Consider the following 13,723-nt stretch of genomic DNA (forward strand, 5'->3'; position numbering starts at 1 on the left):
CCCTCGGGTGGGCTTTCCCGAGGGCGCGGTGGGGAGACGGTGGCCGACACCCGGCTCCGGGCGGCGCTCGCTGCCGTTTAGCGGTTTTAGTCTTTTGTTTCAGTGTCTAAGAAAATGGGGCGATAGAGGAGCTTGGTGTGCGCGCGCGCGCGTGAGTGTATGTGTGTCTGTGTGTAAATCAGGAGGCGTTTGGCTTGGAGCCATTTTTTTTTTCTTAATTGTGGAGACCGAAAACGCCTTAATTGTGGAGACAGAAAACCACCTTAATTGTGGAGACAGAAAAAACGGTTTCCCGGGGGAAACTGTGCTCCTCCTCTTCCTCCCCGGCGTCTGGATGGAGTGGATTTCCCTCCCGGCCTCTGCCCACCTTCTCGTCCTCCAGGCTGTCCCCCTCCCGCCTGGCCTTCCTGCCGCCCCACCTCCGTGTTACCCCCGACCGAGCGGGGTGTCTGCAAAGCGGCCCGGTCACCTGTCGTGGCAGCTGCATGGAAATGCTGGCGCTTCTGCTGTTTGGTCTGTGCTGTTTCCTCTGGCAAATCACGGGGATTCCGCTCAGAATGCCAACCCTTCCTCTTTTCTCTCTGCTTAAAAACAAAGTGCATGATGCTGCGTCTGAAGTTTGACCGGCTCGGGCAATTAGTAGGGAGAGGTGTCTACTTTTTCTTGTCACACCACTTTAAGGTTGGAAAGGTGAGGTTCATCTAGCTTTGTGGAAGGAAATAAGGGTGACACAGTTCTGTCGGGGATGGATGTGACTTACCTGCTAAATTGCCATGGTGATCAGAAAGTCTTCTAACACTTCTCCCCTGGTGGACAGTCAGCTCCCCTTACAGGGAGCTCTGCCCTGGATTTCTCTATTCGGGGATTGTCCTCCTCTTTGTATTTTGCAGTAGTTTAGCAGCACCTTAAGGATACCCAGTAGGCAGATTCTTAAAAAAGCACAGGGAAAATAATTTATTTCTAAAGTTTTGAAGAATGTAAAAAAAACATTTGGGAGTCCCTTTCTTTGTGCCTCTCTGTCTGTGTCTCAGGTTTGCATTTCTTGGAGTTTAGTTCTTGCAGGCAAGGCCACAGGGAATGGTGCTATGGTCCTGGAGGATGCTCATCCCCAGGCCCTGCAGCACTGATTGCTGAGATTTGGGGTTGTGATGGATGGAAAGTGACAGGGCTCCTTGCACATAGCCACGCCGCAAACCAGAGGCAACTGCCTGGACTCCTGGTGATCTGGTGGGGCAGTTTGGAAGCTGATCTCAACATTGTACAATGATAGCCACGCTCAGATTGGGAGGAACTCAGCCGTCCCTTTCTATTTCTTGATAGTTTACTGTTGTGGAAATGAGTATATGAATAAATTGTGAATAGCTAAATCTAGTGTTTAAGCATAGGACTCAATTTGTGTGAGAGGGTTGCTAGAGGATGTGAATTTCTTTGGAGAATTTTAAGTGCTCTATTTTAGTAAGGGCTGTGAAAGTAGCAGTGTTTTCCTGTGATGGGGGGAGGTGGTGTTGACCTCTAGAGTTGGAAGTATCTGGTACTGAGTTAGAGGGATCATATAGGGAAAATTTTTTTAACACAGTGAAGCTTTATGACATGGGAGAAGAATAGAAAGCCCAAGTTAACTTCCTGTGCCCGAGAAATAGTAATGTATTTTCTACTGTTTATTTTAAAACCAACTTTTCATTTAGGAAAGATGTGTGTATCATATTGAACTTTCTAGTTTTCATATGGAGCTATATGAGTGGTAGTTTGATCATTTACATTTTCCCCACCAAAACCCTGCATGGAAAAAAACTTTTTTAAGCCATAAAAGGATATGTGGTTCATGAAACCTGTTTTATATTGAACCATCCAACATTGATGCTGAGATCCCCAGTGATGAAAGAACAATAAAGAGACAGCAGCCTTCCTTCAGTGCTTTCCATGTGCAGGACTAAGCTAGGACATTGTTCTTCATCTGTTTCACTGCATTTACAGTATCAATGATCTCTTTCCTGTTCTCTTCTGTGGATGGAGAAAGATTGAAGATAGATTGAGTGACCCAACTATGCATGTGATTCATCAAATGCATTAAAAAATTGAGTAAGGGCTTCTCTGGTGGCGCAGTGGTTGAGAGTCCGCCTGTTGATGCAGGGGACACGGGTTCGTGCCCTGGTCTGGGAAGATCCCACATGCCGTGGAGCGGCTGGGCCCATGAGCCACGGCCACTGAGCCTGCGTGTCCGGAGTCTGTGCTCCGCAACGGGAGAGGCCACAACAGTGAGAGGCCCGCATATGGCAAAGAAAAAAAAAAAAATTGAGTAAAACTTCTGTTATGAAATGTCTTGATTTAGTTACTGCATTGGTTTCTATTGGTTCCTACCCTGTGAAGTATTTTCAGTATTACCAAAAGCTTTTCCCAAATTGTACATCTCTCCTTAGTGAGACTGCAGGGAATATGTAATTGAAATATCGAATTTCTTTTAGTTTGGTTGGGATAATGTTAATTTAGTCAACTAAATTTTAACATATTAAAATACTAAGTTTTTTATGATAAAATATACATAACGTAAAATTTACCATGTTAACCATTTTTAAGTGTACAGTTCAGTGACATTAAGTGCATTCACATTGTTAACGCAACCGTCACCACCATCCATCTCCAGAACCTTTTCATGTTCCTGAATTGAAACTTTGTATCCATTAAACAATAACTTCCCATTCTGTCCTCCCCCCCCCCCACACTCCTGACCACCACCTTTCTGCTTTGTACTTTCTATCTCCATGAATTTGACTACTTTAGGTCCCTCATATAAGTGGGATCATACAGTATTTGTCCTTTTGTGACTGGCTTATTTCACTTTGCATGTTTTCAAGGTTCATCCATGTTGTAGCATGTTTCAGAATTTGCTTCCTTTTTAAGGCTGAATAATATTCCATTGTATGTATACATTACATTTTGTTTATAAAGGTTCTAAATTTTAACATACTAAGTGTTAGCAACTGAGATAATCTCATGATGATCAAGAGCTCTCACTGGAAATTATTTAACTATGATTTGTTTAATTAAAACAGAAAATCAAATTAGTTGTTTTAAAATTTTATTTAATTTTATTTTTTAATGCACAGTACCTTTTTAAAAATTTTATTTATTTATTTTTTTATACAGCAGTTTCTTATTAGTTATCTATTTTATACATATCAGTGTATATATGCCAACCCCAGTCTCCCAATTCATCCCCCGCCCCCACCTGCCCCAACTTTCCCCCCTTGGTGTCCATACGTTTGTTCTCTACATCTCTGTCTCTATTTCTGCCTTGCAAACTGGTTCATCTGTACCATTTTTCTAGCTTCCCATGTATGTCTTAATATACGATATTTGTTTTTCTCTTTCTGACTTACTTCACTCTGTATGACAGTCTCTGTGTCCATCCACATCTCTACAAATGACCCAATTTCATTCCTTTTTATGGCTGAGTAATATTCCATTGTATATATATACCAAATCTTCTTTATCCGTTCATCTGTTGATGGACACTTAGTGCTTCCATGTCCTGGCTATTGTAAACAGAGCTGCAATGAACATTGTGGTACATGACTCTTTTTGAATTACGGTTTTCTCAGGGTATATGCCCAGTAGTGGGATTGCTGGGTCATATGGTAATTCTATTTTTAGTTTTTTAAGGAAGCTCCATACTGTTCTCCATAGTGGCTGTATCAATTTACATTCCCGCCAGCAGAATGCACAGTACCTTTTAAAAATATGGGAACCATGGGGGATGAAACTAATATGTATGTTATATCCTTTCTGGGTCCTTTAATTTCCCTTCCACGTGGATAGTGACATATGGTACATCTTTCTGAAATTTGCAGCTGATGCAGATGATGTTTTTTTCCTCAGCTAATGTTATAATGGTGGTATATTTTGCTGTATGGAAGAGCATGAAGGACTCACCCTGAGGTATACATACATTGTGTAGCAATGTTTGATTATTTCCCTGTATTTGCCACTCTCCAAAATCATGAGTTGGTTCCCTGCCATCTTCCAATGGTAATGGAGCTAGGGTCTTTTCTTTCCTTTTTTTTTTTTCTTTTTGAGGATCTTTATGAACTTCTCTGTTTTAGCATATATGATGCATTTCAGTCCATTTCAATTATTGTCCTTTTGATGCTCAAATTGCCATATCTTTGGGCAGATAGACTTATTCAGTTTGGCTCTGAGTCCTTATGACACAGCTCTAGTAGCCTGTAGTAGCTTCCTTGCTTTCTGGTGTGACAAGATGTTCCAGGCTCATCCTGTAGCCTTCCTGTTCCAGGTTTGGAATCAGAACAGACCATTTTTAAAAGAAAAATAAAAGAGAAAGTAAATGACCAATAAATATATTAAGATATTCAACTTTACTAGTAATTGAAGAAATGAAATTAAAAGCAAAAATAAGATACCATTTGTTATGAACCGAATGTCTCTCCCCCAAATTCTTATGTTGAAGCCCTATCCCCCAGTGTGTTGGTGTTTGGAGATGGGGCCTTAGGTAGATAATTAGGGGTAGGGTGGAGCCTTCATGATGGGATTAGTACCCTCATCAGAAGAGACAGACAACAGAGAGCTCTCCAACCCTTTCCAAAACACTTCCCTCCCCGCCCCTCACCATGCACAAAGAAGGGGTCATGTGAGCACATAGCTAGATGGCAACCACTTACAAGCCAAGATGAGAGGTCACAAAAGAAATCTGCCTTGTTGCCATCTTAATCTTGGAGTTTTCAGCCTCCAGAATGGTGAGAAATAAATTTCTGTTGTTTAAGCCACCCCAGACTGTGGTATTTTTTAATGGCAGCCTGAGCCAACTAAGACACCGTATTTCAATGATTATATTGGCAATGTAATTTAAACTCAATTTAGACCTTACTAGATGTGAAACAATTTGGTAAAGCTTGATATAAAGTATTATGTTATTATGATTACTTTGGGTATCCATTCTCTTGGTAGTCTTAATATTTGGGCATTTCCTAATTTGGAGTGGGAATAAGGATGATAGTAATTCCCAGTGCTGGTGAAGATGAAGGGACATGTATACTCTTTGGTCTCAGTAGAGGTGTAAATTGATGCACTTATTCTAATCTTTTAAAAAAATTTTTTTAATTTGGCTGTGTTGGGTCTTCGTTGCTGCATGTGGGCTCTCTCTAGTTGCGGTGAGCAGGGACCACTCTTCATTGAGCCGTGCGGGACTCTCATTATGGTGGCCCCTTTTGCTGTGGAGCACGGGCTCCAGGTGCGCGGGTCTCAGTAGTTGCGGCCCGCGGGCTCTAGAGCACGCGGGCTTCGGTAGTTGTGGCTCGCGGGCTCTAGGGCACAGGCTTAGTAGTTGTGGCTCGCGAGCTTAGTTGCTCCATGGCATGTGGGATCTTCCCGGAGCAGGGATAGAACCCATGTCCTCTGCATTGGCAGGCAGATTCCTAACCACTACACCACCAGGGAAGTCCAATGCACTTATTCTAAATAGCTACTATTATGTGTCAAAACGTAAAATTTGCATAACCTTTAACCCAGCAAGCCCACATTTAGGAACTTATCCTAAAAAATAGTAGAAAAAGTTAGCAAAGGTATATGTATACAGTAAAGAACTATTTACTGTATACGGTTATTTAGTAAATAACCTTAAGTAGGGAATTGATTAAATAGATTAGGGTACCTTCTTTGCATACAGCCATTGAAAATAATGATATAAATCTATATTAACTAATCTGGAAGGAGGCCCATTATATATTATTGAGTGAAAAAGAGAGGTTACAGAACTGTAGGCATAGCAATTACATATAATATAGGCATAGAAAATGCTGAACGACTAGGCTTTGCAGGCCAAGAATCAGACCTTCGAGGAGCTAGGCTTCAGGAACCGCCTAATGGGCAGTCTGTTTCAGGTGCCGTGGTCTTGAAGACAGCACCCACTGATTTCATTCTTGTGTTGAAAGATTTAGTTTTCCTGGGGAGAGACTGTGATTGGCCTTGTTAGGTAATTTGCCCTTTGGCTGTGTGTGTGTGTGTGTGTGTGTGTGTGTGTGTGTGTGTGTGTAGGATTGCTCTTAGTTGACAGTCCCACAAAGATATAGAATGGAGGAATCACAAGGTGAGTTGGGGTGCTTTTAACTAAAGAAAGGGAAGACATTCCAGGAAGACAAGGCGATAGATGCCCACTACACATTCAGTTAAAATTAAATAACATTCTTTGCTCATAAACATTGAATTAATTACTGCATCTCCATAAATTACTACACACTCTGATAAACTTGGGCTTTCTTTTCCTTTTAACTTCTGTTTTGGGCATGTTAGGACCTATACCAGTGGGTCAACTCTATTTGATTTCTGGCTTTCATAGAAAACGGGTCAAATAATCCAAAATTACAATTTTGGATTATTCTTGGATTGTAAAAATTATGCCATTTTCCCTTTAAATGTGGTTAATTCAGAATCAAATATATTTCTCTGATGTCAGTAAGTAGAAATAGAAGTCTTTGTGCTTATGTGGTGACAAGGATACCCACCTTTGAGAGAAAGTATTTTAAGGATAGAATGGAAAAGTAGTGTTTATGGAAAGCCTCCTAGTAATGGCGTAGTAGGCTGTAGAGTGTAGAAAATTATTCTGTAGGTGTGCAGAGGTGCTGTGCAGATAATACAGACTCACTTGAACATCTTTCTCACTGGTATTATTTCTAATCAAAAGCACAATTAGAGTCAAAATGGATGTGAAAGAGCTTTGAGAAAGGTAACACACACTACAACTTAAGATTTTCAGTTTCTCACTTCTTAAAAATTGAAGACTTAATTTAGACCTTAATGGATGTGAAAGGATTTGGAAATGCATAATATAAGTTATTATGTTGTTACAATTATTTCTGCTATGTCTTTTTTTGGTAGTCTGAATACTTGGACATTTTCTCCCAGTTTGGAATGGGCATAGTAGAACCACTGGGTTATAGTTTTTCTTGTATCAGATCTGTTCGTGTCTGGTTAAGGCTAAGAAGTTGGCCTTTTTCGTGAATAATTTTTATGACAGTCTCAACCTTTCCTCTTAAGTCTCACCTGTTGATCCCAAGCTAGTTACTGTGTGGGACACTTGGTTCTACAGGCTCTTTGGTATCTACTTTCTAAAACTTGCTCAGTGTTTTCAGATTCTCCTTTGATAGAGACAAATATCACTGGGTTCAGAATTTTTTCATCCTAACTGAATGTTTCTTTGACCAGTTTCTTGCAATCAGCAAGGGAAGATTAGTTTAAATTTTGGAGGCAGTTACACCTGGTGTGTGTGTGTGTGTGTGTGTGTGTGTGTGTGTGTGTGTGTGTGTGTGTAATTTTCAGTCTCTGGCAAGAGAAATGAAGAGTCTTGTGTAGAACATACTTTGAGTACCATGTTGTTGGCCCCCTATGAACCTTTCCTTCATCTTTGGCTTTTAAGAGTATATGATGCTGTCCTGGGGAAACACATGGCATTGTGTCAGAGTGCCAGAGGTCCTCCATGAGGACAGGCCGGTTAGTACTGGGACAGTTTTAATATTCCAGAAAAGCTGATCAGTAGTGATGTTATCATGTGCTGAGAATATACAGGATTATCTTCACATGTAAATCAGTTTCTTAAGCTTCAGACAGTCCTCTTAGCCACAACCCAGATGGACAAATTCAGCTCCAGTGGTTAGAATATCAAAACATGCGTGATAAGAAATTAGCCTGATGCTGTGGATGAAAACCCTGGACACCAGAGCTGACATTTCAGTTACTGCTGTGTTAAATCATCAGGAAGTATATGTATTAACATCTGTCATATTACACAAGAATGCCTTCAAAAAGTCATTGCTGGATTTAACTTACCTGAAAGAAAGAAGTGTAAGGAGGTTGGATCATGGGGACAGCTAGGTGGATGAATATGGCTAAACCCAGGTCACATTTTCCAGTGCCTACAAATAGTTGGAACCCTTTTTGTTTTTGTGCTTGCCGTCTTTTCCCAGGAAATGAGAAACCCAGTCTGTGTTTCCTTTGTAGGAAGTTAACTTTTCAGAATTTTCTGATATCTGAATGATGAAATAAATTCTGTAATATTTGAAATGCTTGGAATAAAATACAGCAACTCAGTAAAAGAAAGCTCACAGTTTGCTTATTTTATTCCAACAGTAGTAATTTTTAATACTATGACAGAGTGAGAATGAAAGTGGCACACACATTGTTCTGTCTCCTCACCCAGCTTTGATTTTGAGGGACTTGGGGATAAATTAAGTAGCGTGGGATCGGGGTCCCGCCCACAATCCATCCGTCATAGCTAACTGGAGCATCACTTCCCAGCCTTTGTGGATTTATGGCGTCCTGTTTGTGTTTGATTTTGCATCTGCTTCCTCCTCACCATTCTTACAGCTACGACAGCCAGGTCTCTGTTATCATTGGAGAGCAAAGTGCTGATATATGAAGTCCACAAGTTATCACCATAATTCAGTTTTATCTAATTATGTCAACCTTTAATTTGAACTAATCAGCACCAAATCTTTTCTGGACCATTAACAAGCTGCACAATTACATTGCTGTATGGAATAGATTTATTTAAGTTTTTGATCAACTAATTAACGTTGTTTTGAAAAATTTCGTGATACAGTACAGTGAATAGGACTTGTACTTATGTGTATTTATGTGCAAGAAATGGGATAGAGAAACATTAAGTACCATTGTAGGTCCCTCCTAGGCTACAAATGCTTTTCTTCACAGAGGTATTCATAGGAGCAATAATGTTTATGAGGTGCTTTGACATCAGTCTCCTATGAATTTAATGTAATAAGTTTATTGTAAATAAGTAGAGAAGTCTCAGGATTAACCCATGGTTCAGAAATGGTGTATTGTTTTTAATTCTGAGAGCCTTGGGATATCCCATTGTCTTCCCTTTCTTTGCTGTCTGTGATTTGCAAACAACAGTGATCTCTGATGATCAATGGTCATAGAAATGGAATCTCCTTGGCCGTCCTTCACCCGTGTTCAGATGGTGAAGTTTTCTCTTTCATGTGACATAGAAGGATGTGCGTGTATTTGGCTTTGGGGAATTGAGCTATTTCTCTGGTGTATGTAAGACAGCTGAAACTTGTGGGAGAGAGGTAGGCACTGTCACGTGAACTATACCAGTAATCACCGGAGGTCAATATAAGCCAGTTGCTTCAAACCTTTTACTAGATGGTTAATGACGAGCACAATTGATTTAAGTTAAATCTCCTTTGGTGCTAATGAGCAGTAAGGTGGACCCAAGGTGAGATGTCTGAGGAAGGAAGCCTGCTGGGGAGTCTGGAGTTATTCACAAATTAGATCATGAATGAGCTTCAAGAAATTAAGATTGGGTTTAATTCTATTCTTTGTTTTGTGTCTACTTGGCCTTAAGTACTGTCTTAAGTACTTAGAGTTATTTTAAGACATGAACTACTGTCTTGTAGCATAGGAAACTCCAGGTAAGTAGGGCAACAGAAAGTCTGCCTAAGGTTAATGGAAGAATGTAATCAGCTGGGGTGCAAACTTCTAGCTCCTGAATTTTTAGCTAGTGGTTTTAATCATGGTCACACTATTCTGTGTGAAAAATATTTTATCTTTTGACTTCTATATTGTTTTATGTATGGAACTTCAATGTTCTTTTTGCTTCTTAATTTTAATATAATATGACTAATATTAATTCTTAGTATAATTCTAACTGACATAAACTCTACATATATGGAGACACCTTGAAAGAAGTATATTCTTCAGATTCTCTGGTCCCCTTCTAAATTTAAAAGCACAGAAATAACAACAACCAAAAAATTACTAAGATTGGTTGGCTCTAATATAAACTGCTGAGTTAGTTGTAACTGTATTTTATTTTAAGAAGGTGCTTTTTCTCTGAATAGATGAGTCTCTCTAGAAATCCAGGTAAATGGGGCTCCAGGTGGGAGGCGACTGCCCACCTGTGGTGAGTGCTTTTCTGCTTCCTTTTTTTCTGATTGGCTGGTGCTGAAATTTGAATCTGGTTTTGACCTGCGAGGTCTTCGCACACCTTAGTCTTTTCTCAGGATTCCCACTTCTGGTTGTGGTTTGACCTGTTTTCAGTATTGTGGGCACCAAGTAGGTAAGCTTGACATATTGCGCTCATAAAGAAGAAAAGAGTCCTAGATTCTAGAAGGAGACTTTGGTTAGGAGTGGTCCAACAAATTGAACAGGGTTAGCCGCTGTGGGGAAGGCTGCACTGAAGCTCTGCTTTCTCTAGCAGAGCCCTCAGGTGTGGGGGGCTGTCAGAGGCAGTGGGTGGAATGGGAAGAAACGTGGTTTAAAGGGACTGAATTGGAGTTTGGACATACAGATTTGATATGTGTGAAAGCAGTTGTAGCAGATGGAGTACCTAGGCATGTGGCCTTTTTTTAAAAATTAAAAAATATATGAAGTTTGCTGTGTTATGTATATCAACCCCTTTTCTTGCATGTATATTATAAATATTTTCCCAGTTTCTTGGTTGCCTTTCAACTCCAACTCTGTTCATAGCATATTTTATGTATAAAAGTTTAAATTTTCTATGTAGTCAAGTCTTTCAATTTTTTTTCCGTAGTTTCTACTCTGATGGTTTGCTTAGAAAGTCTTTTCCCATGCAGTGTGTTTTTTCCCCTTCTTTTTTTTTTCTTTTTTAAGCAGACAGGTGTTTTAAACTTTTTAAAATAAGCTTCGTATCTTAGAATAGTTTTGGATTTACAGAAGGTACAAAGATACTTGGTACAGAGAGTTCCTCCGACCCAGCTCCCTCTAATGTTATCCTACAAAACTATAGAACATTTGTCAAGACTAAGAAATTAACATTGATACGTTGTCATTAACTAAACTCTAAACTTACTTCTGATTGCACCAGTTTCACTGATGTCCTTCCTCAGGGCACTACATTGCATTAAATGGGGTGGGTTTTGAAGAGGCAGGACCACACATGGCAACGTGCTCTGGGGAGAAGCTGAGCTCGAGACACTGCACTGGTGTGGGACATGGCAGCTTTATGGTTTACAGAATTCTTTCATACATACACATGATTTAGACAGAAAATATTCTTGATCATCGGTCTTGTTAGACACACCTGCCCCTTGGAAGCGTGTGTCTTGGGAGTGGCGCTGTTCTGCATGTGTGCGACCACGGGGAACTTGGGCAGAGAAATACCTCTCAAACTGTCCAGACTGCCAGTTGCTGCCTCCGTTTTCCCTGCATTGTAATTCCCTAACATGTCTTTGCTCTCACACTGTTACCTGGTTCTTCTGCCTGGACTGGAGTGGAAAATCATACGTTGTTGATTTTTAAGTCTCGGAGAGAAAGGCACCCTCACCGTGAGGAAGCGTTTTAAGTTCCTAGACGTCAAAGTAAGCCCAGAATATCACTGCTTTCACCCTCTAGAATCACAGTACTAGGCACGGCCAGTCTTCTAACTTTATTGCCCAAATGAAGGGGGATGTATCTAATGAGAAAAAAATGTGGTTGGCGTAGGTGAACGCGTATCTTACTCTTTAGATGGGTTTGAGCCTCTCTGTGGCTCGCTTGCCCATCTCTACCCCACGGTAAGTGGAGACAGATGAATGAAGAGGTGGGGCGGGCAGGTGGGAGATTAGGTAGAACACAAGCCATGTTGGGTGGCTCCATGCCCACACTGCCTGACAGAAATAGCGTTAGCAGGGAGGCCTTAGATGCCTCTGCACTTATTATCTATAGGCATCGCGACTCACACATGTTCACGTGAGTTGGGCTGAGCTGTCTCCTGGGTAACCACTGGCTTCTACTTGTGCATTCAAATCCGTCTCCCCTCTCCTAACTGAAAACACTTAGGTTTCCTTAGCCTTTTCTGGCTTGTAAACTCCCCCCCCGCCCCGCCTTTCGATTTAGAAGGCAGTGAGAATATGACTGCTGTGCGTGCCTGAGGAGGAGGGATCAACGCAGAAGTGAAGAGGACCCTGGGTTGGCTTCCTACGGACCCCTAAGGCAGTTTCTGTAGAGTTGTTCTGTTCCACCTCAACTCAGCGAGAGTCGGTAGATCATGTTGGAAAGCCTCCAACCAAGTCACAAGTAAATCAATAGAAATGTAATTTTTAAAGCAGAGATCCATTAGTAGATTATACCTGCTTCAGTCTGGCCAGACAGACAACTTTTTTTTTTTTTTGGAGGAGTTTTTCTCGGTGGCTTGTGACTTTTTACAAGTTTTAGTTATAATCATTGTTTTTATAAAGCCTTTTTCCACATCTACCGTTTTATCTGGTCTTCACAGTAACCTTGCACATTATGTCAAGCATGTATTTTTTTATTTTATGAGAAAGCTGAGGTTGGGGGTTTGCCCACCGTCACGTAACTGTTAAGCAGACGTCTTGGGACCTAAGTCTGCACCTGCTGATCGAAAGTCCGCATCTCTTCTCTTACCCCCTCGTTTGCCCTGTGGCCTCCTGTCCAAGCTGCTGCTGCTGGTTTTATAGGTGCATGTGGATGAAGCTAGTGGGGTTTTCTCTTGGCAACAACCAGCACGTATCCCAGATTGATAACTAGCCGACCCTGTTGAGTGCATTTCTAACATCCTTTCTTCCCTTCGTCATGGAATTGGGGTTTTGTTTAGATACCCTCCCCGTCTGCATGTGCTGTGGGGAAGGCGATCCATCCCCCGCACCGGGGTAAGTCCTGATCTGTTTCAGCCAGTCCTGCAGGTCCCACTCACCATCGGTGACTGCTGTAGGGATAAGCAAGAGACCTGGTTCTGGTCTGCCAGAGGTTCTGGAGCACTTCTCAATCTTAAAATGACAACACTAGGAAAGATAGTCCTTTTCCTCTGAGTACAGTCCTGTCTGGTTGTGGTGCCTGGAGTTGTTACAGCCACATTTCTACAATCTGAACGTGAAGCTGGTGCAGGGGAGAGGACAGAGCCGAGAAAAGAGCAGCGAGAACTCCTCGGAGCCAACCACGCACCTGCCTTTGGACTTATTATGTGAAATACATTTCCCTATTGTTTAAGGCAACCTGAGTTGAGATTATCTGTTAACTTGCACTGAAAGACATGCTAACTCATTCATTCATTCATACCACGAAGGAGAAATGCAGGGTATAAAGGTGGGATTTGATCTGGTCAGAAGGTCAGAGATGGTTTCCCTGAGGAAATGCAGAGGACTTGGTGAAAGAGATGCCTTTTCGTGCTGGGCCTTGTATCCCGTGTTTAAGGATTTTGGTCTTTATTGCAGGAGCAGAGCCCCTGAAGGGTTTCATTACTGGAGAGTGGCAGGAGAACGTGGAGCTGTAGTTAACTTAAGCTGCCTCTGCTAAAGGAAACCTTGGCTTAGCATTCCAAAGAGTCCCGTTGGATCTGCTGAGCAGGCAAGGATCAGTGAGTGGTTCAGGCCCTGGTGATGGTCAGGTGTGTCCACAAAACATGAAAGAACATCTCTGCTTGGAATCTGGTGAAGTAAACAATCTCCTTTTCCTTTTCTTCCTCCTTGCCAGTGTGTGTGTGTGTGTGTACACGTATGTACATATCCATGCACAGAGGCAGCTTTCATGTTTTCTAATTTAGGCATAATTTGTGAACAGTCTGTCGTTCTCTTAGTGTTTGATTATTTAAGTTAAAAAATGGCAGCTAAGAAATCTGTGTTGGAGTTATAAAAACAGGATAGATAGTTTCATTGTAAATAAAATTTTAAGGATATATTAATGTGGCTGAAATTGAACTTTTAGCATCTCCAGAGGTTTTGCTCCAGGTTTGATG

At 41.3% G+C, this 13,723-nt stretch overlaps 1 protein-coding gene across 3 annotated transcripts in view; it reads left to right on the forward strand.

The window, feature by feature from the left end:
* The window catches only part of TULP4 (TUB like protein 4), a 229,156-nt gene that overhangs the window by 879 nt on the left and 214,554 nt on the right, over positions 1–13,723 (forward strand). Inside the window, exon 1 of one of the 3 annotated variants that reach the window (XM_079939366.1) lies at positions 12,698–13,418. The exons of the other annotated variants lie outside the window; for them this stretch is intronic. The gene's annotated coding sequence lies outside the window, so the exon portion shown is untranslated. Of the gene's footprint in view, positions 1–12,697; positions 13,419–13,723 lie in introns of those variants that run through there. 3 annotated transcript variants of the gene reach the window in all.

This window comes from Stenella coeruleoalba (assembly GCF_951394435.1).
Source record: "Stenella coeruleoalba genome assembly, chromosome: 12".
NCBI classification, from domain to species: domain Eukaryota; kingdom Metazoa; phylum Chordata; class Mammalia; order Artiodactyla; family Delphinidae; genus Stenella; species Stenella coeruleoalba.